Genomic DNA, 13,954 nt, shown 5'->3' with positions numbered 1-13,954 from the left:
ATTGAACTTGGTGTCAAATATTTCTTTGCATGGGCAGGATGATTTCAGCTGTCTGCATATGCAGTATTGAAGAGGGGATGTGAAACGTGGTTATCTAACCATCAGGGTGTTTTAAGATTTACAACACGCTTTCAGTCTCTTAAAAAGAAAACAATGTATTATCATGTGATCGTAGATCTACATGCATAAATATTTCCAGGGAGACCTGTTTCCTTAAGGCATTAGTCAGGCTGAGCAGGTGGAATTAAGCTAAATGGTTTTGGACAGCTTTATTGACATCTAACAATAATCAATATATTATGTTTGCATGTGGTGTCCTGTAATTTTAAGGTTATGAGTAACCTTTGGCCTCTGACCTTCCAAAGGAACGGAGAGAGAATGGTATAAGTTGGCAGTTGTTGCGGCCCTGCTGAATTTTCTGCTTTTGCTTGATTGTGGGGAGGCTTCTTTTTTAGAAGAGAAATAAAGACTCTTGCTCATTTTTCTCTTGCAAAATGATGGTGGAAGTATTCTGCAGTAAGATTTCTACAGGTCCTGTCCTCCCTTTCCTGTAGGAGCTGGAAGGACACGAGGTAGCAACGTATTTTTTTAAAACTGATTCGGTCTTGCTGGCAAAAGAAGGTGATGAAATAACCTGAAGTATATAATTCCAAATCAGATTCTCCTGACTTGTGTTTTTTTTCTGGAGTGATAAAGACAACCAGAAACTTGTCCATCATAGACTTTTTTTTTTGCAGACAAGAATACAAGAATTGCGTAGGGATGACAAAGTGACCACAATACCATTTTTTCTCTTCAATATATCTAATGCAGAGAGTAAAGAAATGCTTTAGTTGTTGGCTTCCAAGACCCTGAAGAGTACTGGATACCCAATTGACTACTTTATTTTTTCTCTAATTTTCTGTTGCCAGGAAAAATCATGGAATGGTTTGGGTTGGAAGGGACCTTTTAAAGATCATCCAGTTCCAAACATCCTGGCAGGGACCATCCTGCCATGGGCAGGGACACTTTCCATCAGACCAGGCTGCCCCCAGCCCCATCCAACCTGGCCTTGGGCACCCCCAGGGATGGGGCATCCACAGCTTCTCTGGGCAGCCTGTGCCAGTGCCTCACCACCGTCACAGTGAGGAATTTCTTCCTAATATCTAACCTAAATCTCCCCTCTTCTAGTTCTATTCCTTGTCCTATTGCTATGTTCCCTGGCAGAGTTTCTCCCCAACTTTCCTGTAGGCCCCCTTTAGGGAAGGGAAGGGGGCGATGGTGGTGGGAGATGAGTTTTAAGAGGAAAAAATATTTTTTTTGGAGCTGGAAGTAATGTATTAACACAAAAATTTGGTTCTTATTCTGCACTGCACGCTCCTTCACTGATAAGGAAGAGTCTGAGTCAAGCCAAAACTATTGTTATTGACTATGTATATTTTATATACTTATTTCCTGGAGAGTTAATAGGCACAGGTATATAACAGCTACTCCCAACCAGCGTGTGCCCTTAGGGAAAACATTCAGTTGGTGCAAAATAAGAGCCATCTCCTCCAAGGAACCCATGCTATATTTGAATGGCTTATAACTAGTGAACCTGTTCCTGCGTGGCCCTCAAAAATTGGGTGTATCTCATCATCAGTGTCATCACAGCTTTTTCTCTGCTCTTGCAGGGGAGTGGAAATTTAATACTGATTAATACTAACAATAGACTGCAGCTGTCTCACTTACTGTGAGTTTCTGTGCTGGCCAGCAAATATTGTACGAGATATGAAGGTGTCTGTCCCCTGCCCTTCTTTCACCTGCTCCTTGTCACAAATGAGCCCTCGGCACAGAAGCGCAGTCAGGAACTGTGTTACTCTTCATTCTGCTCATTCATCTCCAGGGGCAGGAGGTTAATTTGGGTAGCCAAGAGAATAAATACAGACTCTGTATGTGTTTGAAGAACTGTTCTGGCACTGGAAATACCCTAGCTGCTGCCAGCACGGTTTCTTGCCATCCCTTTCATTGTGTTCCCAGTATGCAGGGCACAAAATTCAGCAGGTAGGAGATGCTGTTATTAGTGCGTGGGGGGTGATGTTCGTGGAGCAGGCAGGAAGCTGAGCACCCACAACCCTCGTGACACACAGCATCTCCCTCCAGCTGAATTGGCTCGTGGGCCATATGCTTGTCCTTGGCTATGGTACAAAATGGCTGAAAGGCAGTCATAGAAGAGATAACAAGCCTGTAGAGATATGGAGAGGAGGACAGGGACACATCAGAACTAATAAATCCTTCTGAAATGTTGATTAAACTCCTTGCATACCGTCTTTGTTTCTCTAACTCTTTGTAAAGTATCAATTTTCAAGCAGTACCTCATGTCATCTCATTACCTGGGGTAAATGCCAAACTTCCCTAAAGTGCGCTGTGTGTTGAGCGGCTCGAGTCTTTGTATGGAATTGAGGAGGACTAGACTTTTCATCCTTTTTTTCCCAGGCACCTGAGATTTTCAGGAATAGGGATTGGAGGCTCTGAAGCAAATGTTTGAAGAACATCAAATCCCTAAACCAGGCAACACGTGAATTAAGCATCAGTTATCTGCTCTGCTAGAGACTTCCATTGTGATCCGGAGTAACTTAAATCCAGATCTATAAAACTTGCAGAGAAGTTCACCTTCCATGGCTTTCAATGAGATTGTGGTGCCTATAGCTCTGTATTTTGGGGTGCAGACTCTTTGGTAATCAGACTCCTGAGATCGGTGGCATTTCAGAGCCAAGGTTGTTCTGTAGCTGTGAGCTTTAGTCTCTCTATCATTACCTATGAAATGGAGTTTATAATCTTCTGTTCTTCTCATCTGTAATTTTCTGGCCTGTTTAGCCTGTCTTCTCTTTAGGAGAGCAGTTGTTTCTGGTAATGGTTGTTTCTCAGCGGTTTAGCAGTGGAAAAGGCTTTTTTTATTTTGAGAAAGTTCAGTTCTATACAGTGCCCAGTGCAACAGAGTGCAGATACTGACTGTCCCTGGGTGCAACAGGAGCATCTGAAGGCTTGGGCACTAAAATATCCTCAGGTAGAGAAGCTTGTCAGACCAGTGCAGTTAGGAGGTAGTTTTTTCATGCCAAGGAGAGAAACAATCTTTGGGTAAAAGAGTTTCTAAAGAGAAGCCGTGTTAGATCGGGCTATCTCTATTATGTAACTTAATGTATTGCAGCTGCATGACTCTACAGTTCTGTTACAGCTCTCTGCTGGTTACAACATTTTATTACCCTCTGGATGCCAGGATTTGGAGATGGGGTTTTATTGATTGCCGTTAGAGCAAGCTGATGTTCAGCCAGTTGAAAATGGTTTTAAAGAACTCATTTTGCTGATGTGTAGTTTTTTGCTTTTTAATTTTTCTTCCCTTAAATCTGATCTCAGTCTGGTGCTCACACTAGGTTTGAACGTCACAAGAGAGCTTTGTCTCAAGTGGGCTGGTGTCAGGGAATTCAGAGAAATATTTTTTTTATAACCGTAGATAAAGGAATCTGTCATGAAATATTGCACAGACTACTGGAGAAGGCAGACAGAAAGGTTGACAGTGAGATTTTTAAATTTTCAAAGTGAACTTGGGTTAGAACATTATACAAATAGAATCAAATCCATGGAGCGTGGCATTCGTGGCAGGATGGGGAAGGAGCTGGAGCTGAATCCTGAATCTTTTAATGAGTCGAGGATACCACTGAGCTCATGAGAGTATGATAGCAGAATGGGTCAATTGCTCCAAGTCCTCTGCATGCCAAACAGTTCAGAATTTTAACAAATAAAAGTCCTATTGAACACGTCTGTTCTCATAATTAATTTGTGAGAATGAGACTTAAACACAAGGCAAAAAAACTCGGCACCATCACACGCTGCCAAATTCAGAACTTGCCAGGCTTTCCCGTTAGTTGAATTCCAGATTGCTGTTGACTGTCTTTAGTTATCTGAGTCTGCAGATCGTATGAAACAATAGCTCATATGAGTATCAGAAAATGGAAGAGATTCTTCAGGCTGTGTCTTTCTCATTTGGTTTCATGAGGAAGGGAAGCAAGTACAAAGTGAGGAAGGAATATTTTTTTCCTCTCTAATGAAACATTTCTGTCTGCAAATTAAAAGCGTATCTATTTTCAGATTGTCAGTTTTGTTTTAGCACGTTGTGGTGTGACATGTGAAATGCGGAGTTCGCTGCTAGGTGTGGCTCTGGAGTCAGAATTTCACTGCATTCGTTGGAGAACACCAGGGAACATCAAGTTCAAGGAAAATTAATTTTTCACCAGAAAACATTGAAGTTTTGCAAAACTACTGAGGTTTCACTTTTTTTTTCTGATTAACAAAAGAAAGAAAAACCACATAGGAAGCAACAAGGCTTGAAGAGATGCTAGAATGTGTCTTCATCTCAAGTCAAGAAACAGTAGAGAACCTAAATCTATGCCTACTTTCTTATTAAGAGGCTTCACTCTAGCTAAGAGAGGCAGTGTGATCCGGGGACAATGTGAAAAAGCTGGTGGGAGTCATTACCTGTTTCCTATGGTCTTCTTCCTAGTATTATCAGAAAATTTTGGCTTAATTCAGTGACAGCAAGCTCAGGCTCTGTTCGACCTGGGATCCTGGAAGAGACCGTAGTGTTGCTTTGTCTTGGTTTCCCTGTGTGTGCACTAGGGCTAAAGATACTTCCATGCTGTTTCCTGAAGTCTACAATTAGCTGCTATATAAGTGGCAAAATGGACAATTCATATAATTATGTAGGAGTATTGCCTAATTAAATGATTATCTCTTCTAAAGATGAAGTATTTGCATAATTATAAAAGGAAAGCTGGATTGAATATCAGAGTCTGGGCTCTGTGAAACAGCTATAGGATACTTGCGCACCTGTACGTCCTAAAGCTAATCTGGTGTTGAAAATAGTATTGGGCACGTTGGATAAAGGGAGAAGCAGGAACATGTGTGTTTCCACCCCAGAGGCAGAATTCCTGCTCTCCACTCCAACAGGCTTGCTGCCAAAACAGCCCGGCTGCTCTACATTTTATCTGCAATGCATCAGTAGCTTGTGCAGCCCCTTTTTGGCACTGTTCTGATTGCCTGTGCATAGATGCAACCTCACCAGCCTGCCCCCAGTGAAATGCTGCATTCAGCTGTAACTCTTGGCTTGCTGTGCATTAGCCAACTGATGCTTTCCTGCACTGAAACTGCTGTGTTCTAGAAAAAAACAAACAGCAGGCATCTTTACCTGAAGGAGGACTTTTCTTGTTGAGGATATCTGAAAGCTACCATAGCTATGAGGAGATACTGGTCATCTGTAGAAACATTTTTGAGACTTAACACACAAAGGGGAATACAGGAGGCTACCCAAGGTATTGATGAGTCCTTGAATCGCTGTCAGAACAGCACATTTTACATGGTTTGTAGGGATAAGTGTAAATCCCTGGTTGCTTGCTTCCATGCACATCAAATCTGTTGCATTTTGAGTATATTGTTCTCATGTTTCTCATGAGATGTCTGCATTGCTGCTGGGAGATGGGTCCACGCACTGTTGCAGTCCCACTTGAATAACCTTGATTTTTAGGGTAGGTTGGCTCTGGAAATCAATGAAACCGTAACATAAGGGTGTAGAGTAAGAGCTGGAGGCACAAAACTATAAGTCAGGATTGTCCACCATCCTGCATTTTGTATTATCTTTTACACTGGTGCAGATACAACGTGGCTGTGGTTTACATGCCTTTACACCAATACATTTGTGTGATAAAGGTGACAAAAAGTTTCTGTCCGTGAATAGATCTTCAGAGCTTGCAGTGGGGACAAGGCAGAGCTCAGTGCAAATGCTGTGGGCTTCTGCATAACTTTTTTCCAAATCTCCAAGGGATGCAACAGGCTTGGATTTTTGTTTCAACTATATACTGATATGGAGAAACAGTTTGGAGGGAGGTTGATACCGGAGCTGGAGTGAGATCGGGAAGTCTTTGCCCACTGGGTCATTGGGGTTAAATTTTACTAATGGATGCTAATACATAATTACAATGTCTTGCTCAAACTAGAAAGCAAATACATGTTTAGTTGTCCTCCAGTGGGGTCAGATGAGGTATAAAACAATAAGGGGTTGGTCCCTGATAGGTTTTCAGTCAATTTACTACAGCAGTGGCCAAACTCTTTGCTTGGTCTGAGAGGCTTTAGCTGAGTTTTCATCGTGAAGAGCCTGGAAATTGGTGAACTCTGTTTAGATATTTATTTTTTTTGAGGGATCTGGGCTTTGGCCTGCTTCTTTCCACCCCACCAAGGTGTTTAATGAGGATATGGGAAGCTGAGAGTTCCTTGTGAGCACTTGGGGTGTGTTGTGAGAAAATCAGATTGCCTTTGGAGCAGCTCTGTGTGGCACTACAGACATGACATGGCATCTGGGGAATTTGAGAAGCTTAGTGAGATATTAAGATATTAAACTGCTTATAAATAGCTGACAGGATGTGCTCGGAGGTGTTGAATTTGGCTGTTAAAAGGGGTTGTGGCCCCAAACATGAAGCAGGAGCAGCAGTTGCATCTTGGTCCCCTCACTGACCTGTTGAGGGAGTTAAGATGAGAGAGGGACTAAACTAACGTGGAAATCTTGGGGGAAGATGGCATTGCTTGTAAGATGATAGAACTTGTGGGTCTGGTGATGGAGAAGGGCAAATTCTTTCTCCCCCTCTATCACAGTTAACCTCGAAAGGACTAAGGGAGAGACACTTCACCTCTGCGGTATGGGTGCCTGAATACAAAATGGGCCAGATATCTGGGGACTGTTTTTTTAGTAAGAAATCAGATAAATTCTTTGGGACACATCAGTGGCACTGCTGCACCCCACTGCCCTCCTCTTTTATTAGCAGTGACGTGACAGGTCGCCAGCTGGGAAGGGGACAGAAGAGGCTGGTGCCGTGCCAGGAGGAATGATCACGGCGTGGAACCTGCTGAATGCCAGGAGCAAGCATTCAGTCAGTCAGAGCTGGTCTTTTCTTTGAAGCTATCCAAGTGAGCTCATGAATATGAACTATTTTGAAAATAGCTGTGGTTTTCGTCAGCCCAGAAAAGGTGCACTGCTGGGCTGAGGAGCGCACAGACTGATTGGTATTTTTCCTGGCCTCCCAGGTAATGTTTATCATAAGGGATGTGGCTGTGATCAGTAGTTGCTGTCAAAATGGGTGAAGAGAGAACTGGCAGGTTTTTGCTAATGTATTGCATGCTAATTCTGTGCCCTTCTTTTGGATCCATTTCTGTAAAGAAGTGAATTATTTCATGGGCATTCATGAGCCCATAGAGCACTTTCTCAACTCCAGGTGAGGAAATCAAGGCAGAGTGAGTCCTGTTTTCAAAGGTACTAGATCATAAATGTAGTAAGACTTAGCAGAAAGGGTTGCGGCAATCAACTGCCTTACGTGGTTTTGTAAATTCAGCTAAGTATCTAACAATATACCTAGATGCAAATACGAGCTCTTGGGCCGAAATGTGTCACAGGCCTTTGCTATTCAACAGAAACTTGAACTAGAACAAAAAAAAATTTTCAGCTGAGAGCACCAATCCAACCACTACACCTCTTCTGCCTCTTGCAAAATTCAGCATCTTTCCAGAAAATTCACCACCTTTGGTGTAAAGGCAGCTTCGTTTGAAACAAACTGGCAGAAATCCTACCTCAGGCTGTAGTGGTAGGAAAGACTAATATCAAAGAGAGGTCCTAACCAATATTGTTTCCCCTTGCCAAAGGCAGAGTAATTTGCAGTTAGAATAATCTGTAATGCATTATGCTCGTTTAATAAAAACTGCAGGAAGTACAGAATTTAAATGGTGTGCTTAATATCTAGGATGACCTGGAAACAATTACATAAATTTCTATCTAGTATACTAGGGGCATGTCCTAAGGTGGTGTAAGTCAGTCATGTTGTAGATAGTTTTCTACTTTGTACCGTGAAGAATTTAAAACTTTTTTTTTGGATTTGGAGTCTGAATATTTTCCTTTTGAGTGCATTGGTGATCAGTCATGACAGTGTTATTTCCAAAATGCTTCTTGAGAAATAAGCGATCCATTCACTTACCACCTCCCCATGAAAACATCCCATGGCTTCCTTGCTGGTACAGCACTTTGATCTTCACAACTCCTGAGTGTTTCAAACCCAAGCTGAAATTAATGGCAGAGGTCCCTGCAGATCAGCAACATTTAAGGCTATTAATCATGATATTACAACGTTAAAACACACAACACCGTGATTTTTGCACAGTTAACTTCTTTTCTAACTGAAAGACTTAATGACAGACTTGAAGCTAGTTCATCAGGTATCTCTGGAGATGGAAGAAACAGTAAGAGTGATTTAACGAGACTGTAAAAAAAAAAGTAGGAATACATTTGAACACTGTTTAGGTTTCAACTACCATATTGTGGAGGTAATGGCATATTAATGCAAAAATCAATATACAGAATTAATGCCAAATTCCCAGTTAGGCTTCTTTAAGGTCTGGAAACCTTAACCCTGGGTTAAGGCTTGGTGGAAGAAGGATGTTTAATGTCTTTCTGGTATGGATTCTCTTACTTCTTTGTAAAGAATTCTATTTTTTCTCAGAATTGTCAGGAGATAAGTGTTTTGTCGACACGTATATGGCAGAGAAAAATTTGCCCTGCTGTATTCAGAGCCTTAGCCATGTATCTCTCCACATAAATAACTCTCAGATTGATGCTGGCTGTGGAATATCATTTAGCTCTCATTTGATTAAATGGAGCACATCTGAGCAAGACATGAAGCAGTGTTAGTAGGAGCGGGTGGAGAACCGTGTCTTCACGCATGGCTTCTAATCCCCTCTTATGCTGAAAGCAGTTCATGTAGGGCCACGATGTCCCTTTTTGGTGATTATGGCTCATCATTGCTCTGAGCGCTTAACTGTTTATGACTAAACTGCTCCTCTGCCTTGTCCCTAAGAGGGAGCAAAGGAGGTAAAGTAAGGCACCAGGCAGCGGATGGAAATTATGCACGCTCTGCCCAGCCTCAAAGCACCGAAATGGCATAAGAGGCTGTTGTGCAAGTCGTCTTACTCGTGCTGTGTGCACGATACCTGGTTATGTGCTCTGCTGTTGGTTTTGACACGACGCACATCTAGAAAACAAGGGCACCATTTAAACCATTGGTGGTTTGCCCCTGTCTGCATGAAAATGATATCAAACATCTGTGTCGTGTATATGGGCTTTTGGAGCTGTACTGGTGTATTGATATACGAAAATGGGTCTTGAGCTCAAGAAAATCTCATTCCTCTGCTCTTTTTCCACTTCAAGCAGTGAGAGGTGAGTTAGGTGAGGGACGGGCTTGTCAGGGACTGACTGGTGATTTGGGCAGCCCTGGGACGTCTTCCTAGCTGGGCTTCTGCTCTCTGAGTTTGAGAAAAAGCATCTTTTAGCCATCCATACAGCTCCCACCTGGGACAAGCTTTTGCTTGGGCAAGGAGTGTATTGGATGGGATAAATCTGGGTGGTGAAGCCTGGGAAACTTCATGATGAAAGAAACCCTAAACAGACTGGGTCTGGGAAACAAATTCATTTCCCAGGGCTTCCCTTCTCCTACTGTTTACAACATCCTATGTACTGACTTCTATTTCCCAGTCACTGCCACAAAAATCTTACTCTACTGTTACCCCACTTGCATTGGGCTACATTTGAGAACACAGTCACCTGTGTGCTGAGCTGCCTGTTCATGTATTTCTGGAGCTTCCTCAGCCCAGCTTATTCTTGCTTGGGAGCTCTGATTTTTTTTTTAGCATTTTCTCAGATTGATCCCTTAATTGCAGGAAGAGCTTGAATTGTGACAGTAGATGGCACTCTTATCAATCCTCACAGAATGTTTGTTGGGTATAGAAGGAGCTGGAAGCAGAAGTGTGCTTTATATGCTGCAAAAGCCGTGCTACGAAAGAGAAGCAAGTAGGCTGTGAGGAGCTACCCAAGGCTCTGCTGTCTCTGTCATCCTCTGGGCGACAAGCTGTGTTTGCTTTGGTAGAGTACCTGTAACAGGATCAATATCCTCGTGCTCAGAATAGTCTTTTGCTTTCGATGTAGTGCATCTTCGTGCTCTGCCTGCTCATTTGGGCAGGGCAGCGAGTTTAAAAGCCCTCAGCAGCATGGGCTGCTCGTATTATCTGTGGAAAGCTGCAGCACTTCCACGCAAGCTGCTTCCTGCAGAACAGCTGCCTTGTGCAAAGCAGAATTGATGCAGCCCATCATCTCCAAGACTTACGCTGTACTATTTCACGAAGATTCTGGCTATTTGTTTTTTTTCCCCTCCCTAGAACAAAGGAACTGTTTCAGACTGAAGCTTTATGTTTTTAATTTCTGCCTGTAAAATATAATCCATCTCCATCCTATGTACATCAGGCAGTGGCCTTTCAACCCATTGCCAGTGGTTTCCCACTTTTTTTATTTGGCAATCTCAAATAAGTACTTGTACTTCATGTTAGAGGCTCTGTACGACAACCTCAGCATGCATTTTGCATCCAAGCCTTTCTTTGCTGATTTGGCATTTGTTCTGAGCCGTGTATCACATGTGGAAGTTAAACTCTGTTGTGGAATTAGGAGGTGTGATGAGTTCAACAGCCCTGTTTTCTTAGCGTCTCTACTCTCTGGAAAATATCAAGCCAGCATCACTGCATTGGCCTTAACCTTTGGTAAAGGAAAAACAGATAAATGAAACGGTTGGTTAAACTCTTACTTAGTGTCTCTTAAAAGTCTACTTGAGGTTTTCAGTGATGTCTCTACACTGAGCTTTTGTTTGCTGTGCAGAAAAGAGCTTTTCAGGAAATGTGTAAATAACAGTTTATGGCAACAATTTTCTCCAAGGTTTTTTACCACTTCTTTGTGAAAATGCTGCAAATAGGAAAAATCTGTTACCTGAGCTAAACATCAGAGTCTTCAGATAAGCAGGTAAAATTGTAGATATCAGTATTCTACTTTCTTGTCAATAAGATGCTTTTAATAAGAAACTTGGTGCAACACCCAGGAGCAGAGATTTCCTGAGGGTTGAAATAGTAATTTGCAAAAGCTTCTCAGCTGAGGCAAACTGGCATCAGTGAAACGTTTCTCATTGAAAGGTGAGAATATTAGGGTTTTCTGCCACATGCTTTAGAGCTAATTTTGCTTACTCTCAGGGGGCTATCCAGGGAAAAATTATCTGGGAGATGAAAAAGCTGAAGGAAGTAGAAAATAAACTAGCCTTCTCTGCAAGGTGATAATCTACAATCATCTGGCCTGAGGAACAGAATGCAGTTATTGGCAACAAAAGCTTTACCTATCAATGATGGTGACCTTCAGGGACAGAACGTAGGTAATATGTCAAAAATGCTTTATTAGCACTGTGCAAAGCTGCACGCCACCCCCCAGGATCTATGGACAGCTGGTATAAGCCTAGGATTATTTTGTGTTGAGGTTGACAGACCTCAGTGACCATGTCTGGAGTGCTGTGGCCATTCAGAGTGAAACCCATTCAGATGGGAACTGTGTCCTGCAGTCAGAGGGCATTGTTGTGTTTCCAGCTCTTCTCAGTCAACCCTGCAAAAATGAAAAGTCTGTATTTGTACAGTGCCAAATTTGGAAGTAAATCTAAGGACTTTCTAATGACACGGTGTATTCCTTAGGTGCTGGAAAAGATGTATATTCCACTAATACATTCATTATTCCTCTTTCTGCTCTGCACCCGTGTAGAAGCCTTGCAGAAACCTATTCATTTGACTCAATTGGGAGTCAGTGGCAAGAAGTACTAGTTCCTTTTCAACATCATCCCTCGCTACTCTAAAGAAATGGCAATTATGAGGAAGTGTCTGAGCTATCTCAGTACCGGAGGCTGCCTTGACAGTCCATTTGAACTCCAGTGAAGCCGCGTGTGATACTTCTGACTTTCCTCAGCTGTATTTTGGGCACTTATTCTACAACTCCTTAATTGTATGAGCATCCCTTAAATTCTACAGTACCATTGAAACTTTGTCAATGAGCTATTTGTGTTGATCAGATTATTTAAGATCAAGTCCTGTATTAGCTACGCGTAAAAGTTGTGTATTTGTTCAAACATATACTTCATTTTGTGTTGGTGGTATAAATTCACTGGACGTACTTAAGGCAATTGGGCAGTTAGTATTATCCTTAAACATTTTTTGTTTGTACTCCATATTTGGGTAACCCACAAAGACAAAATTACTTGAGGCAGATTTTTTTGAGTGTACTTTTTATTCCTGTTTTATATTCAGATCACTTCTTGACAGACAGCAGATGTCTGTTAATTCTTGAAAGCATTTGTTTCGCTGGCGCTCCTGATAAAATTACTGAATTGATGAACCACAATATCTGTCACTTCAAGATACCCAAAAAAATGCTGCGTGGACCCATTAGCACTCGCCTTGGGTAAAATGAGTAGCCTGATAGGAATTGCCATATTGATCAAAGCGGTGCTTCAGCTAGTCCAATACCCTTGCTCTGACTGTGGTCACTATCTGCTGCTTCAGCAAGAAGTGGGGTAAGTCCTTTGGGAAATATCCATACAATGGCTTGTTCTCAGGGAAATCTGCTTCCTGATGCTTGCCTGTTCACTTCTAAGGTGGGCAGGGGGTTATCTCCACTCTAAAACACATAACTGATGTGAATCTGAATGGTTTTGCTAACCATATATACAGCTAAGTCTTCAGCATCCTGCTGAGTTACCATTTTTTCTTTTTATCAGTTTCACCTTTGCTATCGTCCTGTTTTAGGGTGGCTGTTTGTGTCTCTAGGGTGAGCATCCTGGATCTGTGGTGCCCGTACATCATGGCACGGCTGCAGGGAGCAATTTGTGCACATAATAATCAATGAGGGGCTGCTCAGCACAGGGCTAAGGCGCTCAGTTGGCGTTCGATGCAAGCAGAGAAAAGCAGTGGTCAAGCCAAGGGCATCGCAATCAGATAATTGATTGTAAGCAATCTGCTGCGCTGGCAGAATTGGCCCAGCATATGAATTTATTACTTTTACAAAATTACATGAATCAAGACATTTAATTGCAATATTTTATTAGTTTTCCCTGAAAACACGTTTTTTCATTATTTATGCTGTGGCCTGCTTAAAAGGAAATGTGACTTTGCTGTAGGAATTAACTAGCACGCTCCTTTTATAATGAAGGTTAAACTGCCTTCAGACAAGAAATGTGGAACTTCTGAAGCTCTATAAAAATACTGTTAGGGGATAATCTGATTTAAGAGAGGGTGGGGACTGCTGCATGCCCAGCTCTCACTGAAAAGTGCTTCATATATTCACCATCCAGTGCTGTCAATCTTGTGCATCCCCATAGATGTTGAATCCTATTTGGGGTGGGGTGGGGATCGTTGTAAGAAGGGGATTTAATTTGCAATATTTGAATCTAGAATGTGCCTTTTTGCTAAAGAAATGTAACAGCAACTTGTCATGAGAGCTATCCTGGAGCGAGATGGGATGCAAATCTAATACAGAAGAGTTATTGCAGAATAGATCTAAACAAATAACATCACTTGAAAAAAAAAAAATTAAACCAGAATGATTTGGCCAGAAACAGTTTTGAAGGAGACTTTGTTAATATTCTTTTGTTCAGAACGAATTTCCAAGAGAGGCCTAATGTACACGAGCTGCTGAGTTCTGAAGCTTTCAGTTTTCCTGCAAGGACCAGAGCTCCCTTACTGGGCAGCCTGAAATGAAATCTAAGTTTTGATCTCTCTACCATCTGAAAGCACATGGCCTTAGTAATCCCTCTTAGTGGTGGTATTTATGAATGTAAACTCTAGCTCTTGTAAGATCATGGTAGTTGAACGCTGATAAGGACATATGGGAGATGACTGTGGTTGCAAACTCTTCCTCCGAGTTGTTCCACCATTTTAAGAAAGGGGGTTGGAAATGACTGAAACTCCAGTTCTTTCCACTTTGTCTGTTCTGCTTTGTCCATCTTCAGTACTTCTTTTTGCAGCAGTATATTTGAACATTTTTTGTATTTTCGTCATA

At 42.0% G+C, this 13,954-nt stretch overlaps 1 long non-coding RNA gene across 11 annotated transcripts in view; it reads left to right on the top strand.

Annotated features, from left to right (window-relative positions):
* Positions 1-13,954, top strand: part of LOC310886737 — a 170,498-nt gene that overhangs the window by 3,565 nt on the left and 152,979 nt on the right. Inside the window, exon 3 of one of the 11 annotated variants that reach the window (XR_014575451.1) lies at positions 6,825-8,282. The exons of 9 other annotated variants lie outside the window; for them this stretch is intronic. This is a non-coding gene — a long non-coding RNA (uncharacterized lncRNA). Of the gene's footprint in view, positions 1-2,454; positions 3,228-6,824; positions 8,283-13,954 lie in introns of those variants that run through there. One more of the 11 variants, XR_014575452.1, reaches the window with a different exon arrangement.

The sequence above is a fragment of the Anser anser genome, assembly GCF_964211835.1.
Source record: "Anser anser genome assembly, chromosome: 26".
In the NCBI taxonomy this organism is placed as follows: domain Eukaryota; kingdom Metazoa; phylum Chordata; class Aves; order Anseriformes; family Anatidae; genus Anser; species Anser anser.
This window is presented reverse-complemented; position numbering and strand designations above follow the sequence as displayed.